Source organism: Tursiops truncatus, chromosome 15 (genome assembly GCF_011762595.2).
Source record: "Tursiops truncatus isolate mTurTru1 chromosome 15, mTurTru1.mat.Y, whole genome shotgun sequence".
Classification (NCBI taxonomy): domain Eukaryota; kingdom Metazoa; phylum Chordata; class Mammalia; order Artiodactyla; family Delphinidae; genus Tursiops; species Tursiops truncatus.
In genome coordinates, this window is record NC_047048.1 from 79208112 (window position 1) to 79225769 (window position 17658).

Below are 17658 nucleotides of genomic sequence, written 5' to 3' on the forward strand. Positions count from 1 at the left end.
AAATGTCATTGATGATTTATTATCTGCAGGGTTGGTCATTGATACCCTGAAATGGCATATTATGTTTGTCAGTTAAGAGGACCTTTAAACAGCAGTGAAGAATTTCCCATTAAGAAACAAAATGTTGATTTAAAGTTTCACGCTTCAGTTGAATCCCTCCCTGCCAGCCTCTAGGGAGAATGCACGTGCTACTAAATAGTACTTAGAAAGCAAACCAAGGCAAGAGCTTGGAAGAGCTGTACAATTAGATGTGATGCATGGACTCAGACTTTCAGTCCAGCTGTGAAAGGCTAATTTAAGGATGCCTCATCTGGCATCTAAGTTAGAAAGCTACTCAATCTTCCAATCTTCTTGATATACGTAGAGCAACCACTGTTTATGAACTGCAGAGCCCTGGAGAATAGGGGTTAGAAAACAAGAGGCACAATAACAGTAGCTACCATTCAACAGCTGTTTCTGTATGATTCAGGTACTGTCCTAAGAAGTTGATATGTCTCATTTAATAGTTAAAGAAACCCTGTGAAGTACACGTTATTTTCCTTGCTTTATAGGTGAAGCAACTGAAGCACAAGGAGTTCCTATTAAGTGAAAATTGCCAAAGATGCATTGGACCCAGTCTCCGCCCTCACACAGCCAACTCTGAAATGAAGGTAAGATTACAAATGTGAACTCCAGCATATAGAGGTATGTGATTATGTCATGTAGATCTAAGAAGATTTCCTTAAAATAAAAAGGAGGAAGAAAATATCCTGGACAGGGGGACTAGCAGGTGCAAAAACCCTATGGCCAAGGAGAGCACAGTCCCTGTGGCTGGTTGGAGAGTGGCCCTGTAAGGATAGAGACACAGCCGAAAATGTAGGCAAGGACCAGAACAGGCAGGACCCTGTTGCCTGTATTCAGGGGATTTTCTTTAATGCAATAAGCAATGAAAACTCACTGAAGCAATGGAAAACCATTAATTTTTTTAAGTGATATTAAGGACGAGAGCGTGTATTTGCCTGATATGATTAGTTTTTGTTTTTGAAGGAGCCCCCTGGTTTTAGAATGAAGATTGGATTGTGAGCAGGACAGAATAAACATACAAATTATGAGCTATTGCAGGTAGACCGGGATGAATGCTGATTGCAGCTTTGACTAGAGTATTGATGAAGATAAATAGAAGTTATTGTCAGAAATTGATATGAATTGGTAATGGGTTGGATGGAGAGTTACCAAGAAAACGCTAAAGTTTATTCCTGGTTTCTTACTTATCTAATTATAAGAAGAGTATGAGAAAAGAAATATGGGATGAAGACCAAGTTTGCTGGGAAGGTCATGAGTTTGGTTCTAAACATGTTGAATTTGAGGTAGTTTAGATTTCTCTTTAGCCTTTTTTTTTAACCTTAGTCCCTGAGGAGGCTAATTGGTATGGAAATCATCAAGAAGCTCCCTTGCCTTCTGACAACATTAAAGCTAAAAGTCTAACCTTTAAGTGGCGTGTAGACATATTTAAGCAAAAGCAAGAGTAGTCCTACTGTGATTTGTTCTGTTGATCCCTTACACCATCTGAATGTAAGATTTCTTAGAGTTATAACAAGCCTGAAATTCAAATGTGTGGGATATTTTTATCATACAAAGATGTTGCAAGCTTATAAAATAAAGCAAATTTGTACATTAGCCTTTGAAAATGAAAACCTACATCCAAATATTCTGTACAATTTTACTTTGAGTATATTGTAAAGAAAATTGTGCTAGTGGAAGCCACATCCTGGCTAGGAAATAGGACGTTGAAGTAGTTACAATGCAGCTACAATACCCAAAGATGTGGAATACTAGAGAAAAAACATGATAGCAGTGGAAAATTGGGATTAAATAGATCAGATTTTCAGAATCCTCCTAGGAGAAGGTAAATTCAAACTATAGTTATTTCCTGATTATTTAAGAGATGAGCATCCAATTTATAGATTACATGGGCCAGGCCTAGGGTGTGTGAAGAGCTTCTAATATAAATTGCCTTGGGTGAAACCCAACGCACCAGTCTTTTTATACATCAAAATCAGATTAATATTGAAATGAAAGAAGCTCTGAAGAAAGAACGAGGACAAAAAAATGGTCTATAGTCTTGGAGAGAAGCAGGAATAAGGTAGAATATAAAGGTTAAAGTAAGATCAGTGTGATTGGCAGAGAAAGGATTACGCTGTATCCTGACTAAATGGAATGTATATAAGCCACGGGTCCATTTTATAACCATCACAAATATGCATACATTCTTTACAAAGCTTCACCTGTAAAGCTAAACACTTATATACATAATTTTTCAAGCCACATAATTATTTTATCTTATATATTTATTCATTAATTCAACGGGTATGTATTAAACATGTACTATGTGCCAGACCCTATTGCTGGACACAGCAATGAAGACAAAAATCAGTGGCCTTTGGTAGTTGGTAGGAGGAGAAAGATTATAAAACAGAGAAGTAAAACACATAGTGTGTTAGAAAATGGTGATTGCTAAGGAGAAAAACAGATCCGGAAGAGTAGATTGGAAATTCTGGGGTGAGGAGAGGTGCAAATTTAAATAGTAAACAGGGCTGAGTTCAGTGAGAAGGTGACCTTTGAGTCAAGACCTGGATGATGAGAGGGCGGGGGCAATGCGGATTTCTGTGCGTGGGCCTGAATCAGAGCATACCTGGAATGTTCCAGAACAATGAGGGACCAGTGCTATGGCTGGTGAGGTCAAGTGAAGGGGAGGAGCCGTGGGAGATGCGGTCATTTAGGATGCTGTGGGCCTTCCTTGGGGCTTGGCTTTTTCCTAGGTGACATAGGAAGCCATTGGAAGGTTTGGGGTGTAGGACTGACTTGATGGGACTTAAATGACAGCTGCTGTGCTGAGAACAGGTGCTGATGGTGGAGTCAGACAATAGTGGAGCCAGGACACCAGTTCTGCCATTTTCAAGAAACTGTGCCTCAGTCCCCTCATCTACAAATTAGGGACAGTAGTACCTACTTCATAGGGTTGATGTGAGAATGAATCGAAGTATTATATATAAAATACATAGAACCATGCCTGGCACATATTACACTGTCACCTATTTGTTAATATTATCTTTATTGGAATAATACAGACAAAAGATGATGGCGGTTTGGACTACACTGGAAATAAGTGGTGAGGTGATGGGCACACATTTAAAAGTAAAGCTGATGGGATTTGCTGATCAACTGAATGTGAGCATAAAAAGAAAGAGGATGACATCAAAGCTGGGTTCAGTGTGGAGTTAGCATCTAACGAGTGGGGAGGGTACTTTAGAAGAGCAGGGATTATGTCAGGAACCCAGTTTGACTTGATTTTTGAGATGCCTTTTACTTACCCAAAAGGAGAGCTTGAGTGAGCAGCTGGACATAGATACTGGCCCGCATTGAAGCCTCAGCCCAGTTTGTTAGTGGTCCATAGATTACGATTCCCATCATGCTTTCCATACTTAGCATTAGTTTATGTAGATTTCCACTAGTATGTTCTAATAGCCAATGTGTTTATATTGAAATATCATTTGATATTACAAAGTTACATTTAGCACAAAAACGGCTTCTCAGTACAGTATAAGAATCACCACCTCCAAACCAACTGCACAAATCAATGAAGATGGCTAATGACCCTTGCAGCTGCTACCAGAATCCCAGTTGCTTTTGGAACTTTCCATGTTACTAATAGAGCATTTACCATTATCTGTAGCATGAAATTATGAGCACATACCATCAGCCTTAACCAGCTTGATACTTGAAGTTACTTTCCATTACTGGAAACATTGCCATTTCTAAAGTCATCAGAAAGGGAGTTAATAGTGACTTATGCACATTTCCTTCCCTGGGCCAAAATTTGGGAATTGCTGATGCTCATTTAATGGTGAACGGGGAAAGCCCTCTTGTGCCTGTCTGTCCCTCTGTCCTTTCTCTACCCATTGCTAGTAGAAGTAGGAGATGTAGCAAAAATAATAACAGTTAAAATGTATCAAGTCTCTCATGTCCCACTGGCTATGCTCAGCATTTTCCATTTTCAGGCAAAAAAACTGAAAGCCTTTTGACTCTCAATCCCACAGTACGTGGCTCCAAGCCCCACCCCTTCTGTACTTCCTACTCCAGACCCTAGAGTTTCATTCTCTTTCCTACTTCCCAGTTGTCATTTTTAGATGGGATGAAAAGTGTCCAGAAAAGTTGATCAAGCTTAAACCAGTAAAGTTTTCTCTATTTCAGGGACACTTTTAGATGGTACAACAATGAGCAGTCAATGGATAGAGAGAGCAGGGGTGGTGCAGGATAAAACTAATAGCAGACAGTTCTGTGCATTACCTGTGGACTTTAGTTTCTCGTCACTCCATTCAATAGAGTGTGTTCTTTCTAGTGGCCAGAAGTCAAGGTGTTGCATAAAGCTCTTTAATTCCCTCTTAAACAACTGCTTTGTTTCATGGACTTCAAAACTTATTACATCTTCACAGAAACCAACCTCCCAAAGATGAGGATTGGAAAGTGCTGACACAAATCTAATCCACTTGAAAAAAGACTGACAACTTCCTTTCCTTTGGATTAAGTTAATGGTGCATATTTTCATCTGTAAATAAGTCCTATTACTGACTTGGGGAGGCAGGACTTCAAGAGATTTAAAATATCTTCAGGAGAGGGGAAGACGGTATTTATTGGGGTCACATTAAATTATTTACTGAATGGTTTCACTTGGCTCTTTCTGAAAGAGAGAAACAAAAGACAATTCCTTTGCTGGCCTCACTGATAATACTCACTGCACCAGACAACACCGTGCATTTTGTTCATCCACAGTGAAGAGCAGGTCTCTTGCCTCGAATATCAGGGTGAGCACCTGGATTTGAATGAAAGTAAATGTTAAAAACAAATTCTGATGCTTAGAGTTAACTCTTTCTTAGAAATAGACATGAGTGAGTGATGTTAATTAGATACATGTATTATTTTGTGTGTGGATAGGTAGGTAGATGCTGCTCCTGATTATAGAACTAAAGAATTGTTTTGGTCACTTTTTTCCTTTTTAGGAAACACTGTTTCCTAAACATAAAATCTAGCAAATATAGACAGGTAGAAAGATGAAAATATTGCTTAAAAAAAAACCTTCTGCCTTTTTTTTTTTTTGATTACAAACTCCCAACTCTTTTTAGAACTTCTTCCTATGAAGACTTTGGCGGGAGGAAGTCCCAACCTCCTTCCTCAGAAGCATAAAGTGAACATATATATGTATTCCACCACCACCCCCGCCCCACCCCACCTCACAGATGCTAAGCTATGGGCATGTGAGTTAGGTTCTTGCAGTGGGAGGCTCCCTCTTGAGATGCTGAATTTTGCACAAGTGATGCAGAAGTGACAGGACCTCTGGAACTCATTCACAGCAGTGATTTTTAGGAGGTAGCAGCCAAAGTGAGTCCACTGGCCGTGGTGTCTCTGCACTAGTGGCACTGGGACCCAGCAGCAACACACTGATGAGGCCACTCCTGCAGCTTGGCCTTGGGCTACGGATGCTGCTGCTGCTTGGTTCCTGTTCCTTTCAAGCCTTGTTCCCTAGACTTCTCATCATCACTTTTGTAAGCCAGACAATAGCCAACCAATACATACCTTCTACTCCAGTAACCAAGAGATGGTTTCTACTTCTTCCAACTCAGAACCTGACTGATAAAGCCTTTATAGATATTTACTTTAAATTTACTTTTTTTGATTATTAAAATAACCTGTGCTACATTGTAGAATACAAGAAAATATATTACCAAAAGAGAAAAAATGTTTAACTGTAATCCCACCATCCAGAGATAACAGATTTTAACATTTTGGTATATATCCTTCTCCTGTTATTTTTAATACACAAAATAAGATATTTACTAGTCGTCTGCCTGCTTTTTGCTTGACAATTTATAATCAACACTTTTCCATTTCCAAGACGCTCTTTGACAGCATTGCTCTTTTTCTTTTCTTTTTAAAGGGGCGGGGCGGGGGAGGTGGGATTTATTGTGAAATCCTGATTTCAACTGAAGTGTAGTATTTTTTCCCCCAGCTTTATTGAAGTATTAACAGATAAAAATTGTATATTGCTGTATATGGAAAGATATATATGTATCAATGGTTCTCAGCTAAGGGTGATTTTTGCCCTCTGGGGATATTTGGCAGTGTCTGGAGTCATTTTTGTTTGTCACAAATGCTGTTGACAGCAGTGAGTAGAAATCAGGGATGCTGCTAGACATTCTACAGTGCACAGGAAAACCCTGCAGCAATTATCTGGCTCAAAATGGCAGTAGCAGAAAAATTGATTGTTGTGTGTATACACATAAATTTACTAACCCAATTCTTTACTATCAGACAGTTTGTTTTCAATTGTTCAATGTTATGATTAGTGCTGTTATAAATACCCTTGTGCAAACACACATCTTTGCACACATTACTAATTATTCCCTTTAGGTAAATACCTAGAATTAGAATTGGCAGAATAATAGAGATAATGGTTTTTAGAGCTTTTTATAAACACACCCGGATTCCCATCCTAAGGGGTTGTACCACGTTATACTCTCCTCGTCAGCTGGCTATCCTGTCATTTCCCATATCTTTATCGAAACTGTGCATGGCCATTTGTAAATTTATAAATAATTGAATATTTTCTGGGAAAAATATAATCAATTTCATATGTACTTCTTTCATTACTGGCAAAATTGAAACAATAGAGTTAAAAATTTGCTTATCTCACTTTAATTATAATGCCATTAGTATTTAGTAAACATGATGCTGGCCGTTGATTTGAGAATTGTTTAAGTTTAATAGCTATAAATTGGTGTTGACCGTTGGGCAAATGATCTTGAATCAATCTTTCATTCTTTGAACAAACGTCAAGGCTATGTGACCTTGAGCAAGTTACTAAATCTCTCAAGGTTGTGTGGGGTTCTGCACAGATATAGAGATAAGGAAAAAATGGAGATTGAATTTAGAGTTAATTTTCTCAGTTTGGGTACCTGGGAGAATTTGGAAGGAGTCGAGCAATGGGCAGTCAGGCTGAGTTTGCCTTTTTAGTAAAGCATTTTTCTTTTTATCTATTGCAGTAGCCTGGAGTCAGTCTTAGAAGCAGCCCCAGTCTAACCATACCTGCTGAAGGTAGGAAGGGAGAAAGTGACACAGGCTCTGCCTTCATGGTGGCCACTGGGCCCTGGTGCACATTGCGCTGGACTGGGTGCGATCCAGCTGTCCCCTCCCAATGCCAGTGGCCTTTCACGCCTTCCTTTCCTCTGTGAATTCTAGATGTTTTTGTCTTTACTTCCCCAGGTGGAGTATATTTGTTTATATTCAGGACAAATGGAGGCTTTTTTCAGTCAAATTTTGTGTGTACTGCTTTATAGCCAGTGTTATTTCCATTTTCTGTGTCTAGTGCTGATGCCAATTTCTCAATATCCCTTTGAGCATCTCAGTGGAATCTGAGAGAAGAGGTGGATGCTAGTGTTCAAATAGCCATCCTCCTTCATAGCTCCATTACTTGCTGTAGTTCATCCCTTTGCTGGCTTCCTTGTTCTCATTTCAGGTTTGCTGTGGATTTCTTCTCCTGTTTATTACAGACATCTTATTGAACCCTACTGAAGACATTTAAAAGGATTATTTTGGTTATTTCATTCTAGACTTTCCAGAAACCATCTCTCCTTAAAGTGTTAAGGTTCACGTTCTCTTTCCCTGATTCTGTTTTTAATGGACTAAATATAATTTTCTAATTATTTCTTTAAGAAGGAGAGCTCTATAACAAAATTTAACAACTAAGAGTATTTCAGTTGCCAATTTGAAGTTGTTTTCTTTTTTTTTTATCAGTGCACACTTGGGAATAAGACTTGTGTAATCATATCCAAGCAGCAAATTGTCCAGGTAGCACCTAATGCTTTTATAAAGAAGGAACAGATCATGTGGGTCACTACAAAGAATGGTTGTATCCTCAGCTCACCTGGACTCTCAAAACCCAGAAAAATGTTTATGTGCATAGTTGTTTGACCAAGTCCAGAATCCTATAGATATTCACTTCATGCCTTAATTGTGGACTATTATTTTCCTAGTCTCACTATAAACCAGTAGGATGTGTTAACGAACAGAAACCTCCATCACATGTTTTGTATTTCAAGTGTTTCGTTTTTTGAGACGATATATTTTATTATGCGGTATCTTTATGTATTTGTAGCAGGGTGATGATGATGATAGAGAACATGTATTGAACATGTGTGGTTCAGTTAACTATTGCTATGTAATGGAAATACAAAAGTGGGATGAAAGACATGAGTGTATGGGTTGATTAGGAAGTTGTACAGTTTCGGATGAGACATGGCTGGTCTAGGCTGGCTGGCTCCTTCATACGGGCGTGTCATAGTTCAAGATAAGCGAACCGCAGGCCTTGGCTGAGATCTACTCATGTCTCCTTTATGTGGTCCTCATTATCTACCAGGATAGAGTGGGTTTATTTTCATGCTGGAGACAGGGTTCCCAGAGAAAACAAAAGCATTCAGGACCTCTTGAGGTGTAGGCTTGGAACTAGTATACCTTTACTTCTGCTCCATTATTTTGGTCAAAACAAGGCAATAGGGCCATGCCAGATTCCCGGGGTGGAGAAATAGCTTCCACCTTTTGACAGAAGGAGCTACGGTGTCACATGGCAAAGGGTATAGGTACAGGGAAGGGTGGTGAACTGCAGCCATTTATGCAGTCATTCTACCATAACTTAAATATGGCAGGCCCTATATTACATATGCCTACATATTAATTTAATTACCACAATATATAAAGCCACTATAATATCAGTATTCCTATCTGATGATAGATAATATGTAAGTCTGGGTGGGGAAGAAATGGAATGGTGCCCTGCCTGGCATGAGAAGAAACAATCTTTGTAGAAGATAGAGAGGGGGCTATTCTTTTTTCCCTACTATGTATTTCCAAATCAGAGAGAAGATAGCAGCTTTCAAGATAAGTTTTCTTTATCAAATGGTTAAGTATGTTAGAAATATTATGCAATAAATTTCTGTTGCAAACGTTTCATTCATCAAAATTAAAAGTCCTTTGTACTGGCTATAGTAGCTTTGGTTGGAGTTGCAAGTTTATATTTCCAAATTTTTATCAATAATTAAGTATAATTTTGGAACAGGCTGATATGAGGACTACTTGTCAGATTCTATGTTTAGAATCACAGAATCTGCTCTGATACAGAACTTAGCTTTGGCAAGTTCTCTACTCCAGACTTCACCAAGTGGGGCTTGCCTCCTGATGGGATTCTTAATGAGTTCTTTCTTCTGTTGAGGCAAAATCTGCCTTAATTCTACCCGTGGGTCACATCCATGATCATCCTATCTGGTAGAACATTTCCCCATCATTGTCTATTCCCTCACCTTGTTCTAGTTTTTTTCATAGTATTTCTCATTTCCTTTTTATTGTATTCATTTTGATTTATTTGTATATTATCATTTTCCCCATTAGAATGTGGACTCCATGAGGTCAGGGACTTGATTTTGTTCACTGCTCCAGTGAACTAGAATGGTATCTCCAGTGCCTAGTATGGTGCCTAGCACATAGTAGGCATTCAGGAAACATTGCTGAATAAATGAGTGCCTCTTTTCAACACATTACTCCTTGTTAGGTAAGACTTTATATTGCTATTCAGTGTGTGTGGGGTCCACAAATGTGAGAATACTGCCTTCTGTATGTTTGCCAAAATTGCTGCAAGAGTGTTGAACAAAGTGGAGTTATATTAAGAACAATATGGAAGGTGTGGAAGCTCCTATCCCTGAGATATTGGGCAAAATCAATCAGTTGTTATTCAAAGTTATGAATGTCCTACCAGCACTTTAATCCAAGCTATTTTCCCCATAACTAAAAATAAAATGGCATCTAGATTATATAAAACACGAGTAAAACCAGTAATATGTACAAAGAAAGGATCAGTGAAAAAGTAATGGACATCAGATTAACAAAATAAAGATATTCACAGAGGAAAATGACAGATGTCTATCCCAGGGAGGGCATGGGAGGGTCCTTCTGTCTAAGAGAAGCTATGTCTCTCTTGTGGAGGTCTGTAGGTCATCTGGCTATGTGAGCCATTAAACATGCAAATAGATATCACTAACTACCCTTATTCTGATGCTACAAAACCAAATAATCCTCTCATCATTTTGCTTTCTGAACAGCTTGCCCACAGGGAAAGAATGTGCAGTCAAGCTGATGCTAGTATCCTGTTTACTTGATAATTTTATTCTAATTTGAATTCAGTAGTTGTCATTCTGGCAAAGCCCTTCAGTCTCTTTGAGCTTTATTAGTGTGATTCAGTATCCACAAGTCAGATCATCACCAGGACAATGACATGAGCATGTATCTGAGCTTGGAAGGCTGAGAGACAGACCCTGGACTGAGTTGAATTCATCATTCTGGACAGCCAAGTAGCCTTCCCTAGTCAGAGGTACTAACTGTTCTGCTGGGTGTGCAATGCTCTGAATATCTACATTATTCAAATCAGGAATCACTTTATACATGTTCCCAAAGTAAACCTTTGAGATATTTCCATCAAGAAGTCTAAGGGCTTTTTTCCCCAAAAAAACAAACACATGCAAGAAAGTGATTGAAAGACAGCACAGAGTATGTGTCTTGGTCTCAGGATAACCCCCAAATTTGTTTCCAAAAAATAGCTGATGTATTCATAAGAGAGGTCATGAATATTTCTGTCTGATTTTTCTGTGTTTTTGTTTACTATGGATTATTTCTTGGAATTTTGAAGCACTGTTTTTCAATTAGTGAACTTAACGCATACCTACATGCTGTTGTGAAATCTAATAGCCAAACCTTTTATGTGCAGATTCTCACCACAAACACCATTTTGTTTCTTCCTTTCTTTTACTCTTTCTTCCCCTTGTATTAAGTGACACAAAAGAGTTGTGATCTGCTCTGGGGAAATGAACACATTACTTGCTTGATGCAATGTACAAGCTTAAACTTTAATGGATTCTTCAAGAAAGACCAGTTCACAGCCAGAATTCTTTTATCCCACAATGGTGACAGGGAAGAAGAGCTGGGGATTTTTAACAGTAAAGAATAAGAAATATGGGAACTTTTTCAAAGGGTAAGATGATGTACAGGTTCTAAAAATATTCCATTTGCATTTAAAATATGCCCTTCTAGTCTACAAAGAATACAATTTTTTGTTAGATTTTTAGATAATTGTACTGACATATTGGTGCTTTTAAAAGTCACTGGCCATCTATTATTTAGAATAAAATAGAGTGGATTTAGGTGTAAAAACATGCGTGAATGTATTCAACATAGTGAGAAATATTACTCATTTTTTTCCTTAGGCTTTAAGTTGAACAATAGCAGCACACTAGGCTATTTTTATAGCTTGTTTATTTAAAAATTAGTATTTCTAATGCTGAAGTCAAAAGTTTTCTTCCACTGGTTTTGGTCAACCCTTATTACACAACTAATCCAGTACAGTCAAGTCACACTTTCTTCCATTTGTACACATGTCAATGCAAGCTGAGCCAATAAGTAAGTAAATAAGTAAATACATTCATATCATGTGCTTAGTATGGCTAGACGCCGTGGGTAAAGAAACAAAGAGGTTAAAATATGATCATCACCCTTGCGAAGCTTATAAATCAATTGTTCTAGCAAAGCTTGGGCTTTGGATTCAGTAGGAAGGGTGTGGGGAGATGAGACCCAGCTTTACCATCCACTGATGGGTGGCTCCATCTCGGACAAGTAATAAGACCACTGAAGGCTCTATTTTCCTCCTCTACGAAATGGAAGTTTTAAATTTGTTAAGATGAAATAAAATAATATTCTTTAAAAATCTAGCTCAGTTCCTGGCATAGATAAGCAGTCAAAAATATGAGTTATGACCTATTTATGCATTCATCATTCCATCCATTTATTGATCCAATAGACATACCTACTATGGCACTATTTAGGTATTAGGAATACAAAAGATGAATGGTCCCCTTCCCTCCATGGGTCTACCACAAAATGGGGGGATCCAAAAACATTGTTGATAGGATAAAATTTCCATTATTCAACTAAATGCACATTTATAGAAAACTTTTACTCTGGTTATTCCATATGTCATATGTCTCTGTCATGGAGCAATTAGATAAAATAATAGAATGATAAAAAAAACTGAAGCTAATAATTACCGATTGCATATTATATGTCAAATACTTGCAATATCTGAACTCAAACATTATTTTAAACAATAATGAGGGACTTCCCTGGTGGTCCAGTGATTAAGACTTCACCTTCTAATGCAGGGGGTGTGGGTTGGATCCCTGGTTGGAGAGCTAAGATCCCTCATGCCTCATGGCCAGAAAACCAAAACATAAAACAGAAACAATATTGAAACAAACTGAATAAAGACTTTAAAATGGTCCACATCAAAAAAATCTTTAAGAAAAAACCAATAATGAAAAGCAAATCACCGTGCGGTACATTTAAAATTCCTGGTTTACACACTGGGAGATGGAGGCTGATCTGTCACAAAAATAGCTATATCTGGAGCATAAACTTAGTTGTCTTTGACAGCAATACTGCAAAACTTGTAATTGTGTGGCAGACATAAACTGTTAGAGAAGTTCAGTGAAGCCATGGAGCAATGTACAACAGACATGATTCAGGCATCTTTTATTGATGGGTCGTAGGTAAAGCGCTATGCTAGCAGCTCTCCAAGATAGCAGTAGATGGCTGTGAGATTACATTCCTGGTCCTACCTTCTGATAGCTTCCCTTTTTCAGGCCCTAACCTCGTGGTCCCCGTGGAAGCTACCATATTCTTACAGGACTCTATTATCCTGTTCACAATCAGTTGTTTCAAGGATGATGCTTGACCGATGCCAGTGAGTCCCATTCATAAGATTTGGGATTTAAGAGCCAGACAGCTGAGGTGACTAAATCTGTACTGCTATTAGGATTTGGTACAATTTATATAAATTCAACCTACACTGGGTTTAATAGTAAAAGGAATCCATAGGCTCATTTAAGTGAAAATTTCAAAGTAGTATTGGATTCATATAAGTGACTGAGGCATTCAGAAGATGTTTTTCAGAACCCAGTTTCTCCCTGTGTCTCTTTTGCTCCATGGTGGATTTTTTTTTTTTTTTTTTTTTGCAGTACACGGGCCTGTCACTGCTGTGGCCTCTCCCGTTGCGGAGCACAGGCTCCGGACGCGCAGGCTCAGCGGCCATGTCTCACGGACCCAGCCGCTCCGCGGCATGTGGGATCTTCCCGGACCGGGGCACGAACCCGTGTCCCCTGCATCGGCAGGCGGACTCTCAACCACTGTGCCACCAGGGAAGCCCCATGGTGGAATCTTTATTTCCTAACTTCATTTGATATAACCCCACAACTTCCAGACATTTTCTTTTTGATACCAAATAGTACAGCAATTCCAAACCTCATATTCTTATGCCATACAGTCTAGGGATAAAGAATCTTCTACTAGTCCCCAAATATTGTTTGGTGTTCATTCTCTTATATTAGTCCAGATTCGGCCTTGCGTACATTCCTGTACCAATCACTGTGCCTAAAGTTGGGATAGATAACTGGGATGTAAGATTAAACTAGTTTAAGCTTATCTGTGTCTAAACCTGGAGCCATAGATGTGCTGAATATTTACAAAGTGTCATATCTGTGTATGGAATATAGGTGGAAAATTGAAAACAATCAAAGCACAGTTGGTAGGAAAAATTTAGGGGAAATGAATGCTGAAGAGGTATATATATTATGTTTATATAATATATAAAATATATTGGGTTGGCCAAAAAGTTCATTTGGGTTTTTCCATAACATCAAAACCTGAGCAAACTTTTTGGCCATCCCAATACATATATATTTATAATTGTATATTATATAGTTATATATACAATATATGTTTGTATATATAACTATATATAAATACGAAATCAGATTTGATCCAAGTCTGTCTGGTTTCAGTGCCTGCTTCCATTGGAGTTTTTTACAAGACGCAGAATCCAGCTGATTAATTTAACCTTGTCTTCCTACAAAAGGAACCACATAAAGGTATTTATTGGAAAGCTACTAAATAGTTCACAAAATGGAAGTGCTATAAAAGCAGGCCTATGAGAGAAGAATCAGCAAAATCAGGGGACCTTAGAAGTGGGATCACATGGTCAATTTCTTTTCAGTTCTGCCACCAACTTTCCATCCCTTCCCTGAAATACACAAATGTATCCTGGGCCTCGTCTGGATTATGTGTCTACCCTTATAAGGGAGTATTGGTCCAAATATTGCAACTCTTTGGATCCACATGGAATAAAAGGATAGGGTGTTTACCAAAGGAAGGAGCATTGAATAGCTTCTCCAAGGTGCTCAATCCCCTGTAAAGCCCCATCTTCCCTACAGACTTGAGGCCCCTTTGAGCCTTAGAACAGCCATGTTTGTAACAAAAATCAGGCAAGTCAACAACTGAGCTGAAATTATTTGCAGTTTTTAACACTGTTTGTGTCACACAGATATATCCTCAGAACTATTATGTTGAACATAATAGTATTTACATATTTAAGTTTACTTGGGTGGAAGACATACTAATATATGCTGGAAGCTTCCCTATCAGACTCTTTGTATAATAGATTCCTAAACGCAGGCAATAAGGATTCATTCCCAATTTCCCACTATCACTTGCAACTGAATGCATTAACACCAGTGAAGGCATTATGTAAAAATCACCTTGGCAGATCAAAACAAGCAAAGCTAGTTCAGAGTGCAGAGAACTGAAAAGATTCTGTAACACTCACATCCTGAAACTGCAGGACTTAGAACAGCAAAGGCACATCAAAATTAAGTAAATTAATCATTTAAAAAGTCTGATCTCACCGCTGTATTTTTCAATCCCCAAACCAGACAGTCTTTAAATAAAAAGAACTAGTTGGTGAGATTTTGCTGCTTTCAGAATTCAGAGATTTAAAACTGAAAATAATTGCTATATATTGGTGACCTCAAATACATACTTGAAATCATTTTATATGTCAGATTGGTATCTCAAAAGATCTATATAAATCAGAGTATATTTAAAGTATCACAGAGGCACTGATGATAAAAAAAAATAAAAGTATTCATATAAATCAAATGATGAGCCTCTAATTGAATTCGTTTTTAAATACTTATTTGAGTTTGATGGTCCATCCTTTCAGATACTTCACATGTTACCCTTCCTTTCTTATCCTTCTGTCTCCATTGTCTTTTCCCCATTGTCTTTTATTTATTTATTCATTTAGCAAATATTCATGTATGACACTGTCTGGGCATTGGAAATAAAATAGTGAGCAGTGTATCAATAATCTCTGTCCCCATGAGCACTCATAGTCTAGTTGGGAGGAAAAAGACATTAAACAAATAATCAAAGGCACACACATATACTTATAACAAAAAAGTACAGTTTGTTGTAAGAATATGATTTGGGCTACCCAATCCAGTCTGGAGAACCAGGAAGGAAGGCTGTATGTGGAGTTAAGTAGGCAGGTGAGATGCTCGCATGTGTGGAGGAGATGAAAGAGCATTCCAGACAGAGGGAACAGCATGTACAAAGATGCTACTGCCAAGGAGAGCAAGCTTCCTGTGAGGGCCTGAAAGGGGGGCAGTATGACTAGCCCTTAGTACAATAAGTCTTTTATCACTATGAAATATTAATTTTTAACCTCTGGTAATATTCCTTGTTCTGATGTCTACTTTGTCTGATGTTAGTGTAGGTATCTTTCCTTTTGATTAGTATATGCATGTTGTAATTTGTTTTTATCCTTTTACTTATATCCCATTGTTTTCTTCATATTTAAGATAGATTTCTTGACAATTTCTGTTTGGTTCTTCTCCATTCAATATCTGTGGTCAGAAAACTTCCTCCTGATAGAAAGTCTAGATAATCATAGAGCTCACCTCCTTTGGCTTCATTCCTCTCATGGACCACACTTCTGTGTGATCAAAAGTCCTACACTTTTGTCCAGTATCCTTAAACAGTGATTTCCTATATCCTGTCCAGTTTTCTAGCAAGAGGCTACATTCTGGGCTCGTTACATGCATCTGGAAATGAAAGTGATGTGACATTTGACCAGAGACTTGAATGATGATGCATTTTATATTTTAACTTAGTTATAACCAGTATTTTTTTAACTTTGAATTTCTACAATCTCTCAAGTACCTACTAATAACTAACAGTATAAGTAAAGTTATCTTCTAAGTAGTTTAAGCTTCCAATACCATCCATTTGATATTGACATGACATTCTCACAATGGCTTCAGGATTCTGAAACTTCTAAACATCATAAAACAAAATGGTTATTCTGGTACAAAAAATATCCCATTAACATCTTAAAGTAGAATGTTACTGAGTGTTTAAAAAGTTAATGTGTGTGCCCCAAATATGTAAAATTGATATGGGGGGAATCATCAGAATCTACTTAGAATACATTAGTTATTTACAAAGCACTTTATTAACAGCACTTGCTACTTGATGTTTAATAACCCAGTCCCTCAAATGATATATATCACTAGAATTAATGTCAATGAAAATAATGCCTAGCATGCAGTCTTTTCCTGTTTTTATTTTGTTCCATTTCCTGAACTCCTTCATATAGGCTCAAATTCTTGGTTGTAGCAAGTCCAGAGAGAGCAATTTAAGCAGTATACTTGTAAAATATCCAATACTTCCAGCTAATCCACACTGGCTACTGAGAGAAGGAAATTGCCTGCCAGGTGAGAGTCCCCAGGCAAAACAGGTGTGTCATTGTGAGTGGTGAAACACATGTTTAGGTATTCTGACTTCTACGGTTCTCAGGAATCTCTTGAGCAGACAGGCCCAGTGAAATTTCTTTTCCAACATTCTACTTTAATTGCAACTCTGTTGCATTTGCTTCATTGCTCTATGGAATAAATTCTTGCCAAACTCATTTCAATCCTTTCACCAAAATCGAGCTAAATAGCTCACATGTTGTTTTGCTCTGGATTAGTGTTTATTCCATAGTTACGTAGTTTTTCTCATTTTGGTATCTTTAACCTAAGGAGAGGACTCAGTGACCAGAACGGATAGAAACAGCAACTGGTAGAAGCTTTGATTCTCTTCACTAAACTCCCCCGGAGCCCTCAACAGAACTTACTCTGGTCTTCACAGATGTGCAGACATCATCAGGCCTTCTACTTTCTTAATTCATTGCTATCAAATAAATATGAAAATTCTTTGGGCTTGGCTACGTGACCAAAGGAATTCAACAAAGCATGTTGTATTAGTTTCCTGCCGCTGCCGTAACAAAGTACCACAAACTGGGTGGCTTAAAACAACATACATCTATTTTCTCATAATTCTGGAGGACAGAAGTCTGAAATCAAGATGTCAGCAGGAAGATGGGAAAACCAAATGTTAAGTAAACCAATGTTTGCAAAGCCATGCACATAAGTCTTTCTGATGTAAAAAGTTATCTCTGGTCATAGCTCTCTCCTGGTACAGGCCCCCTATCTAAATTATTTCAAGCAGTCAAGGGAAAGGTCAAAAAAAAGCTCTTCCTGAGTCTTGGGCCTTGATTGCCTTCAGCTCAAAACAATCCACGTGTCAAAGTGCCATATTTGGGGTCACATACTCTGCTTCTTCTAAACCTATATCATACACAGAATCTTTCAA

At 38.0% G+C, this 17658-nt stretch overlaps 1 long non-coding RNA gene across 1 annotated transcript in view; it reads left to right on the forward strand.

The window, feature by feature from the left end:
• The window catches only part of LOC109551343 (uncharacterized), a 586181-nt gene that overhangs the window by 440747 nt on the left and 127776 nt on the right, over positions 1 to 17658 (forward strand). The window contains exon 5 of the long non-coding RNA XR_012326518.1: positions 552 to 650. This is a non-coding gene — a long non-coding RNA (uncharacterized lncRNA). The remainder of the gene's footprint in view (positions 1 to 551; positions 651 to 17658) is intronic.